This window comes from Chrysochloris asiatica, unplaced genomic scaffold, assembly GCF_000296735.1.
Source record: "Chrysochloris asiatica unplaced genomic scaffold, ChrAsi1.0 scaffold00020, whole genome shotgun sequence".
NCBI lineage: Eukaryota > Metazoa > Chordata > Mammalia > Afrosoricida > Chrysochloridae > Chrysochloris > Chrysochloris asiatica.
In genome coordinates this window covers 17,703,361-17,714,908 of record NW_006408538.1, presented here as the reverse complement: position 1 = coordinate 17,714,908, position 11,548 = coordinate 17,703,361, and positions in this window count along the sequence as shown.

Below are 11,548 nucleotides of genomic sequence, written 5' to 3'. Positions count from 1 at the left end.
ACATTCATCCTTTCGTATTGCGTTTCATTGCAATGACTACAATCCCCTCCATGGATCATCATTCAACAGTATTTGCTTCCATTTCCTCTAGGTTTTTGTTTTGTTTTGCTTTTTTTATGTACACCAAAGCACTCAGGGATATATAACCATTCAAACAACCAAAGGGCATACCCTGCAAGCCTGCCCCCTGGCCGCCAGTATACAGCTCCTCTCCTCCTTGAGTCCAGAGTCCCCAGCTGCTCCATCTCTCCACATCATCGTCTCTGCCTCCATCTCTGGTGTCACTACTTCTCTGGATAGGGTCCCGCACTCTGCTCTTCTCCCTTAGTGGTCCCAGGGTCCTCCACTCCTGGACTGCAAGATCAACCACTCCCCTTCTTTTTTCACAAAATGTCTACCTTTATGTTTGCAACACTCACAGTCAGTCCTGATAGCAATTACTCACTATTGAACCACAAGAGTCTTATCCCCATCTCCTTTCACCAGTCCCATCTAGACGGTTGGAAACTACTCATTGGAGATTCTACCTTACCCTGTACCCTGTGAAACTAAACTCCCTGTTGAAAAGTTATAAGCCAGTTACTTTGTGCCTTTGTAGTCCCGTAGCCAATGTCTAAGTTGCCCATCCCTGTCAGCCCTGTATACAGGGAGTGGGAATGATCCTTGCTATAAAGATTTGTTCCCTCTTTTGAGCTACTACATCCATAAGTATAGGTCAAGTTCATCAAATTGTAGCAGATTTCACTCTTTTTCCTCTTCTTTCTTGCTCTAGTCGAGTTCTGATCATCCAGTCATTGAAGCTAGGTCAAATGGGTACTATCTGCAAGTATGGGCGTTCTTGTGCATCTCCCCTCACTTCACATCAGCTGGATGCTTCACTCTCTGCTCTAGTCCTCTATGGCAGTGTCCCTGTCCATGGGTTCAGGAATCCCCAGATCTTACTATAGACAATGACTCTTTTAAGGAAAGAAGGAAAAATGTATTTTGAGACTCTGTCAAAATGAATTCAATGTATTTCCCTTGAGAAAAGCAATTTTAAAAAAACTCAACCAAGACCTAAATAAATGGAAAGAATCCCTTGCTCACAGATTGCAAGACTTACTTTTGTTTAAGATGACCGGATCCCTCAGATTGCTCAATGCAATCCCGACAGAACAGTGGTAGCTTTTTGTGGTTGTTCTTGTTGTGTTGCTTTTTAAAACACAAGCAACAAGAGAAAAATTGATAACTAGGACTCAATCAAAATTAAAATCTTTTATGCTTCAAACAATATCATCAAAAAAGTGAAAGGACAACCCACAGAAAGGGAGAAAATATTTGCAAATCATGTATCTGGTAAGAGACTTGAATCCAGAATGTATGAAGAACTCAGTAATAAAAAGGTAAATAACTAAAGTTTTCAAAGGAAAAATAATCTGAACAAATATTTCTCTAAAGAATATATTAAAATGACCAGTAAACACCTGAAAATATGGTTGATGTCATTAACAATCAGGGAAATACTTATCAAAACCACAATAAAATACACTTTACATCCAATAGGATGGCTACATTCAAAGGACAGATAATAATAAATGTTGGCAAGGATCTGGAGAATGGAACCCTCACACACTGCTGGTGGGATTGCAAATTGTACAGCCACTGTGGAGAAAGTTTGATAATCCCTCAAAACGTTATAAACAGAATTACTGTAAAACCCAACAATTCCACTCTTGGATACAGGTACACAAGAGAATTGAAAATAGGTCCACTCTAAAACTTGTACATATGAGGAGGTTTCAAAAAGTTCATGGAAAACTTAATTTAATTCTATTCGTCAACAAACTTTTTGAAGCCCCTTTATATATGCTCATACAGGTATTATCCAAAGTAGCTTAAAAGTAGAAACAATCCAAACATCCATCAACTGATGAATGGATAAACAAAATGTGACATAGCCATACAACAGAATATTATTGGGCCATAAAAGGAATGAAATGCTGATACATGTTACAAGATGAATGAACCTTGAAAACATAATGCTAAGTGTAAGAAGCCAGTCACAAAAGCCAACCACATATTACATGAGTCATATGAAATGTCTAGCTGGAGAAGGATATCATGTTTGGTAATGTGGAGGGTCAGAGAAAAGGAGGAAGACCCCCATCAAGATGGATTAGACAAGTGGCAGCATCGATGGACTCAAGCGTGGCAACAGTAGTGAGGTTGGCCCAGGATCAGGCAGTGTTGCGTTCTGCTGTGCGTAAGGTCACTATGGGTCAGTACCGACTCGATGGCACCTAACAACAACAACATACAGATAGAAATAGATTAGTGGCACTGTGGGTTAATGCACTGGACTGCAAGGTCAGCTTGAACCACAAGGTCGGTGGCTCAAGCTTACCAACTGCTATTTGGAAAGCCTATACAGGTCACTATGGGTAGGAAGTCTTAAGTCGGTTTGACTTGATGACACTTACCAACATCAATAACTTCTATGAAAAGAAAGATGTCATAGTCTGCTTCCATAAAGATTACCCTATGGAGCAATTCTATTCTGCCCTGTAATGTCCCTATGAGTCAGAATAGACCCAACAGCAAACGTTTAGGAGCAGAGTGGAGGATGTGATGGGGAGTGATTACTAATCAGTGTGGGCCTTTTAGGTAGTTTGTTTCTTTGACAGTGATATGGTTGCAGAATTCTGTGAACCTATGAAGACCACTGAATGATTTACTTTAAACAGGTAAATTGTATGATATATGAACTGTAAACCTGGTAAAATATTCAACTAAATCATTAATTGTCTCAAATGAGTATTTTATCATTTTTACCAGTTGCCATTGAGTTGGTTCTAATTCATGGTATCCTGAGGTATGTCAGGGTAGAAATATGTTCCAAAGAATTTTCAGTGGCTGATTTTTCTAAAGTAGGTCTCCAGGTCTTTCTTGGGAGGTACCTCTGAGGAAACTCAAACCAGCAACCTTGCAGTTAACAGTGGAGAGCAACATTTGCAACATTTAACATTTTCAACACTCAAAAACTCTTAAACAATTTTAGTGCATGAATAATAGATACAACAGATATGATATAAATAAGTCTTAATTAAGCACTGGATCGCAAGGTCAGTTCAAGCTGAAATGTGAGAGGTTCAAACTCACCAGCCGCTCTTCAGAAAATCCTATCTATACAAGGTAAGTATGAGTTGGAACAGACTTGATGGCATTTAACAGAAAGAAAACCAAAAAGAACAATTAAGTCTCATAGTTTTTTAGGTAATGAGTTTAAGATGCTCTCTTCTCAGACATGCTCAAGTTCAAAGCAAGGCAATTTACTGAATTATGTAATAAATAGTGTCCACTCTTTTAAGGGCACAAACTGAGCATAGGCATTAAATTCATCCTAGGCTTTAAGTGATTAGAGCAAAGTAATGATATATTTAAATTGATGTGCTCATTCATTAATTCTCAACAAATATTTGTTGCACCGATTATGCACATGCCAGACATCATGCTAGAATTGGAAACACAGGGTGACTACGACAGGCTCTCTGCCATTGCAGGAGCAGCAGAAAGAATTTCCTCCCTCACCGCCTGCTTGATCCTTGCCCTGAAACATTCCTGAAAGAATGTACGTGGGAGAAAGCAGAGCTTCTCCCCTATTGCTTTAGCTGCAAGTTCTCTGAGAGCGTTAGTTGTCAGATGTATGACTGACTGTATAATTGCATAGCAAGATCTAATCTTAGATACCAGAAGGGGATTTAACTAATGTTCTTCCTTTGAATCCATCAAAGCTGACCACAAGACCATCATCATACATCTTGAGGCCACAGTTGGTTAAGGAGATTCCCTCTTCTTCCCCTTCCTTTTGCCTCAGCACGTAGACTCCTCCAGTTTTCTCTCTACTCCAACTATATAAAATCCTCATCGTCTTTGTTTCTTTCACCAATGACTTATCAAGATCACGGTGTCAACTCACAGATGAAGAATCTTTTCTAGGACAAAATGGTATGAGGTGAAATTTTACCCTTTCTCCTCTATTCCATTACTACAAAAGCAATAAAACTAAAAAAAAAAACAACAAAAAACCCCACTACTGGGTAAATGCCAATTATTTACTGAGAGGTACAGCCCTAAACCAGATGAAATTCACAGGCATCAAATTGACTACATCTGTGGAAAGAGACAGTGAGAAAGCTCCACGTCATCAGCTAAAACAAGACCAGGGGCAGACTGTGGAATAGACAGACCAGCAATTGCTCATACGCAAATTCAGGCTGAAGCTGAAGAAAATTAAAACAAGTCCACGAGAGTCAAATATGACCTTGAACATATCTCGCCTGAATTTAGAGATCATCTGCAGAACACATATGTTGTATTAGACACTAATGACCGAAATCCAAAAAAGTTGTGGAATGACATCAAGCCATCATACAGGAAGAAAGTAAAAGGTCATTTAAAAGACAAGAAAGAAAGAAAAGACCAAAATGCATGTCAGAAGAGACCCTGGCACTTGTTCTCCAGTAGAGCTGCTAAAGTGAATGGAAGAAATGAGGGCATCAAAGAGCTGAAGAGAAAATTTCAAAGGGCAGTTCGAGAAGACAAAGCAAAGTATTATAGTGAAATGTGGAAGGACCTGGAGTTAGAAAACCAAAAAGGAAGAACATGCTCAGCATTTCTCAAGCTGAAAGAACTGAAGGGAAAATTCTTCCATTTGCAATAATGAAGGATTCTATGGGCAAAATATTGAGTAAGATAGAAAGCATCGAAAGAAGATGGAAGGAAAACACACAGAGTCACTATACTAAAAAGAAATGGTCGATGTTCAACCATTTCAAGAGGAGCATATGATCAAGAACCAATGGTACTGAAGGAAGTCCAAGCACTGGCAAAAACAAGGCTCCAGGAATTGGTAGAATACAAATTGAAATCTTTCAACAAAGTGATGTAGCACTGGAGGCACTCACTCATCTCTGCCAAGAAATTTGGAAGACAACTATCTGGCTGACTGATTGGAAGAGATCCGTATTTGTGCCCATTCCAAAGAGAGGTGACCCAACGGAATGTGGAAATCATAGAACAATATTATTTCTATCACAAGTAAGTAAAAATTTTCTAAAAATAATTTTTAAAAAAAGCAACTATAAGGAAATGATTGCTGATGTCAGATGGATCTTGGCTAAAAGTAGAGAATACCAGAAAGATGTTTCATTATGTTTATTGATTATGCAAAGACTTTTGACTGTGTGGAGATCAAGACAAGTTAAGGATAATATTACAAAGAATGGATATTCCAGTTCACTTCATTGTACTCATGAGGAACCTGTACATAGATAAAGAGGCAGTTGTTCAAAAAGAACAAGGGGATACTGAATGGTTTAAAATTAGTTTGAAGACTGAAGTGCATTTGTCATAGTATTTTCACATGTCTCACAGGCATGTGAAAATTGGATAATGAATAAGGAAGACTGTAGAAGAACTGATACACATGCGTTCTGGTGTTGGAGAAGAATACTGAAAGTGCCATGGACTGCCAAAAGAACAAACAAATCTGTATTGAAAGAAGTACAGCCAGATGCTCCTCAGAAGCCAATATGGTGAGACTGTGTCTTATACTCCAGACATGTTATTAAGGAGGGACCAGTCCCTAGAGAAGGACATCTTAAGAGGAAAGCCCTCAATGAGCTATATTAGCATAATGCAAGCAACAATAGTGAGGATGGCGCAGGACAGGGCAGTGTTTTGTTCTGTTGTGCACACTGTGAATCAGAGCCAGCTCGATGGCACCCAACAACAGCAACAGCAACAACTGATATATGCAATATTTGTCATCAACACCACAATTCAAATGCATCAATTCTTCTCTGGTCTTCCTTATTCATTGTCCATATTTCACATGCAGATGAGGTAATTGAAAACATGACTTGCATCAGGTACACTTTAGTCCTCAAAGTGACATCTTGAACACTTTAAAGGGGTCTTTTGCAGTAGATTTGCCCAATGATATATATGTCATATGATTTCTTGACTGCTGTTCCCATGAGTTTTGATAGTGGATCCAAGTAAAATAAATCCTTGATAATAATAATCTTTTCTCTTGTTTTCATGATGCTGTTTATTGGTCCAGTTTTGAGGTTTTCTGTTTTATTTACATTGAGGTGTAGTCCATTCTGAAGGGTATGACCTTCATCAGCAAATGCTTCAAGTCTTCTTGTCTTCCAGCAAGTAAGGTTATATCATCTGCATATTGCAGTCTATTGGAGTCTTTCTCCAGTCTTGATGCCACATTCTTCTTCATATAATCTAGCTTTTCAGAGTATTTGCTCAACACACAGGCTGAATAAGCATGTTGAAAGGATACAATCCTGTCCTACCCTTTTTCTGATTTTAAACCACTCAGTGCCCCTTGTTCTGTTGAATAACTGCCTCTTAGTTCTGCATGAGCATAGCTAAGTGTTCTGGAATTCCAATTTTCATAATGTTATTCATAGTTTGTTATGATTCACACAGTTAAATGCCTTAGCATAGTCAATAAAACGTAAGTAAACATCTTTTTGCATTCCATTGGATTACCTTTTTTGGAATGGGCAGAGAAGTTCCACTGTGGAATTTTTTTTCTTCACCACTACGTACCTGCTCATTCCTAGAAGGTAGCAAAGGTTGTCCTAGGATAATTTCTTTGGGGAATCTTACCCCATTCAACCTAGATTCCTAATCTTACACCTTTGGACTTATTTTTATTTCCCCAAATCAAGAATAGTTTAAAGGAATATTAATTGAGTCCCTCAAGGATTCCCAATTTAGGGAATAGGTAAGTGAGCAACTCAGTGCTGCATCAGTTTGTTGAAACATTTAAATCTGTATTCTGTAAATTCCTGGAGCCGTGTTCTTTGTCAATACCTTCAGTTTAGTTTGGACTTTTTCCTTCAATACCATCAGTTCTTGACCATATGATCCTCTTGAAAAGGATGAATATTGGTCATTTCTTTTTGGTTCAGTGACTCTTTGTATACCTTCCATCTTCTTTCAATGCTTTCTGCCTTTTTCAGTATTTTGCCCATGATGTTAGGTACTATCAAGTTGGTACTGACTCATAGCGACCCTATGCATAACAGAATATAACACTGCCCCGTCCTGGGCCAACCTCACAATTGTTGCCACGCTTGAGCCCATTGATGCTGCCATATTGCCAATCCATCTCACTGAGGGTCTTCCTCTTTTTCTCTGATCCTCCACCTTACCAAAAAATTATATCCTTCTCCAGCGATATGTCCGAAGTATGAGAGATGAAGTTTGGCCATCCTGGCCTCCAAGGAGCACTCTGGCTGCACTTCTATTGGTTCTTTGGCAGCCCATGGCACTATCACAATCCTAGGCTTGAATTTTTTCTTCACTTCTTTCAGCTTGAGAAATGCTGAGCTTGTTCTTCCCTAATGATTTTCTAACTCCAGGTTTGCATATTTCATTGTAATACGTGACTTTGTCTTCTCAAGCTGCCCTTTGAAATTTTCTGTTCAGCTCCTTTACTTCCTTATTTCTTCCAGTCGTTATAACTTCTCTACATTCATGAGCAAGCTTCAGAGTCTCTTCTGACATCAGTTTTGGTTTTTTTGTTCTTTCCTTTCTTTTTAATGATCTTTTGCTTTCTTCATGTATGATGTTCTTGATATTGTCCCACATCTCCTCTGTTCTTTGGTCATTAGTGTCCAATAGGTTACATGTGTTCTTAAAATCGTCTCTAAATTCAGATGGAATATACTCCAGGTCCTATTTTGGTTCTCATGAACTTGTTTTAATTTTCTTCAGCTTCATCCTGAACCTGCATGTGAGCAATTGATGGTTTGCTACACAGTTGGCCCCTGGTCTTGTTTTAGCTGATGATATTGAGCTTCTCCATAGTCTCCTCCACAGATGTATTCAGTTTGATTGCTGTGTATTCCAGCTGGTGACATCCATGTATATAATCGCTGTTTATATTTTTGTAAAAAGGCATTTGTCAACCATTTCAAGAGGTAGCAAATGATTGACAGCCAATGATACTGAAGGAAGAAGTCCAAGGTGTATTGAAGGCATTAGCAAAGAACAAGGCAGCGGGAATTAATGGAATACAAATTGAAATCCTTCAACAAACTGATGTGTCACTGGAGGCACTCACTCATCTACGCCAAGAAATCTGGAAGACAACTACCTGGGCAACTTACTGGAAGAGATCCATAATTGTGCCCATTACGAATAGAGGTGACCCAATGGAACCCATATCACATGCAAGTAAAATTTTACTAAAGATAATCTAAAAATGGCTGCACCATATATTGACAAGGAACTTCCAGGAGTTCAAGCTAGATTCAGAAGAGGACATGAAACAAGGGATATCATTGCTGACATCAGATGGATCTTGGCTGAAAACAAAGAATATCAGAAAGATGTCTACCTGTGCTTTATTGACTATGCAAAGGCTTTCGATTGTGTGGATCATGACAAGCTATGGACAACACTGTGGAGAATGAATATTCGAGAACACTTAATTGTCTCATGAAGAACTTGTACATAGGCAGTTGTTGGACCAGAACAAGGGAACATCAAATGGCTTAAAATTAGAAAAGGTATGCACCAGGGTTGTATTCTTTCGCCATACTTATTCAGCTGGTGTTGTGGGTTAATGCACTGGACTGCAAGGTCAGTTTGAGCCACAAGGTCAGTGGTTCAAAGTCACCAGCCGCTCCTAGAAAATCCTATATTAGGTTGCTATGAGTTGGAACTGACCCAACAGCACTTAACAACAACAACATTTCAGTCTGTATGCTGAGCAAATAATATGAGAAGCTGGATTCTATGAAGAAAAACCTGGCATCAGGATTGGAGAAAGATGCATTAACAATCTGTGATATGCAGATGATAGAACGTTGCTTGCTGAAAGTGAAGAGGACTTAAACTACCTACCGATGAAGATAAAAAACCACAGCCTTTGGTATGGGTTGCATTTCAATGTAAAGAAAATAAAAATCCTCACCACTGGGCCAATAAACGACATCCATCTAAATGGAGAAAAGATTGAAGTTTTCATTTTCTTCCATCAGCACTCATGGAAGCAGCAGTTAAGAAATCAAACGCGTATTGCATTAGGCAAATCTGCTGCACAAGACCTCTTTAAAGTGTTGAAGAGCAAAGATGTCAGCTTGACAATGTTGGCTATAGCTTGCTATGAGCCACATAATCGACATGACCCAAGCCATGGTATTTTCAATAGCCTCATATGCATGCAAAAGTTGGATAGTGAATAGTGAAGACCACAGAAGAATTGATGCATAAGTTATGGTATTGGAGGAGAATATTAAAAGTAATATTATTATAATATTAAAAGTACCATGGACTGCCAAAAGAACAAATCAATTCAGGAAACCAGGATGACCAGACTTTGTCTTTCATACTGCGGACATATTATCAGGACCAGTCCCTGGAGAAGGATATCATGTTTGGTAAAGTGGAGGGTCAGAGAAAAAAGAGGAAGACCCTCAACAAGATGGACTGGCACACTGGCAGCAGCAATGGGCTCAAATGTAGGCGAGGCTGGCACAGGACCCAACAGTGTTTCATGCTGTTGTGCATAGGGTCGCTGTGAGTCGGTACCAACTCAATGGCATTGAACAACAACACATTGTATGCTCTCTTTGGTGCTTGTCTTCTTTCACATATTACTTTTGAGATTCTGCATGTTGGTACGAGTTGCAGTAGTTTGTTCCTGTTCACTGATGGGTAATATTCCATGGAATAGATATATCACTTTGTTTATCCATTTCACTTGTTGGGTTTTTTCTGTTTGGCTATGGGAATAACACGCCTATAAACATTCATTTGCAAAAAAAAAAAAAAAAAAAGGCATTTGCAATGAATAAGTCGTTGGTCTTGAAAAGTTCTATCATGCCATCTCCAGGGTCATTTCTATCACCAAGGCCATAATTTCTTACTATTGATCTTTCCTCATTGTGTCCAACTCTGGCATTCAAATTTTCCAGTAATTATTAATGCATCTTTATTGAATGTTTGCTCAATTTCAGACTGAAGAAGTTGGTAGATTTCTTTATCATTGGCATTAGTGTTTGGTGAGTAGATTTGAATAATAGTTGTACTACCTGGACTTCCACACACAGACAGCATTGTGCTTCAAGACAGCTTGAAATGTTCTTTTTGATGATGAATACAACACTGTTTTTCTTCAATATGTCTTTCCCTGCATAATAACTCAGATGACTGTCTGATTCAAAATGACCGATACCAGTCCATTTCCATTTACTAATGCCTAGTACATTGATCTTCATGCATTTCATTTTATTTTTATGACTTCCAATTTTCCTAGATTCATACTTTGTATCTTCCATATTCTGATTATTATTGGATATTTGCAGCTGTTCCTTCTCATTTTGAGCCGTGTCACATCAGTGAATGCAAATCCTAAAAGCTTTACTCCATTCACACTCATCATTAAGTTTAATTTTACTTTGTGAAGGCAGCTTTTCCCCGGTAATACTTTAATGTCTCCCAACCTGAGGGACTCATCTTCTGGCACTGTATCAGACCATGCTCTACTGCTATTCAGAAGGTGTTCAGTGGCTAGTCTTTCAGAAGTGGTTCACCTCTAGCTCTTCTGCCTTCAGAATTATATAGAGCAAGATGGAGTTCTGGTGTGGTAGCAGGTTGGCACTTCAAACACACCAGCCGCTTCTTGAAAACTTCCATGGCCCTTAACAACAACAATAGGTGGAAGATAGGTCCAGAAACAAAAGCTTCACATTTTGGTATTCGTAGAATAAAAGTTCGTGTGATTTTGTAGCAATTAAAAAAACCTTTTTATTGTGAGTTAGGTGACGGCTTGCATAACAGATCAGTGTTCCTTTCAACAATTCGTACACATTTTGTTTCATGTCATGTGACTGAAATCCCCACAACGTACCATCGCTTATCCCTCTTCCTCTCTGTGTTTCCTGTTTCCATTCCTCCTCCTTTCCTAACCCTTCTTCTTCTTTTTTTTTTTAATGTTTTAATTGTGAATTGAGTGAAAGTTTACAGGTTAGATCATCAGTTTTACATTCAACAAATCATATACTTTGTGTCATTACAATGATTATAATCCCCTCCATGTACCATCAGTTAACAGTGTTTACTCTCTATTCATTTTAGCTCTTTTATTTTATTTTTTAAACACTCAGCATGTATAACTTAAACCACCAAAGGGCACATTCTGCAAGTCTCACTCCTGGCTGCCAGCTAGCTCTCAGTCCCTCTCTTTCCATGAATCTACAGCTCTTAGCTGCTGTCTGTCTCCATGTCCCCATCTCTGCCTCCAACTCTGATGTCACTGCTTCTCTGGATAAGGTCCCACATACCACTTGTGCTCTTCTCCCTTAATGGTTCTAGGGTCCTCTGTTTCTGGACTGTAAGATTAATTACTCCCCCGTTTTTGTTTCAAAACTTCTACCTTTATATTCGCAATTGTGACAGTTGCAATTAGTCATGATGATAATTACTCACTATTGAATCATATGAATCTTATCCCCATCCCTTTTCACCAGACCCA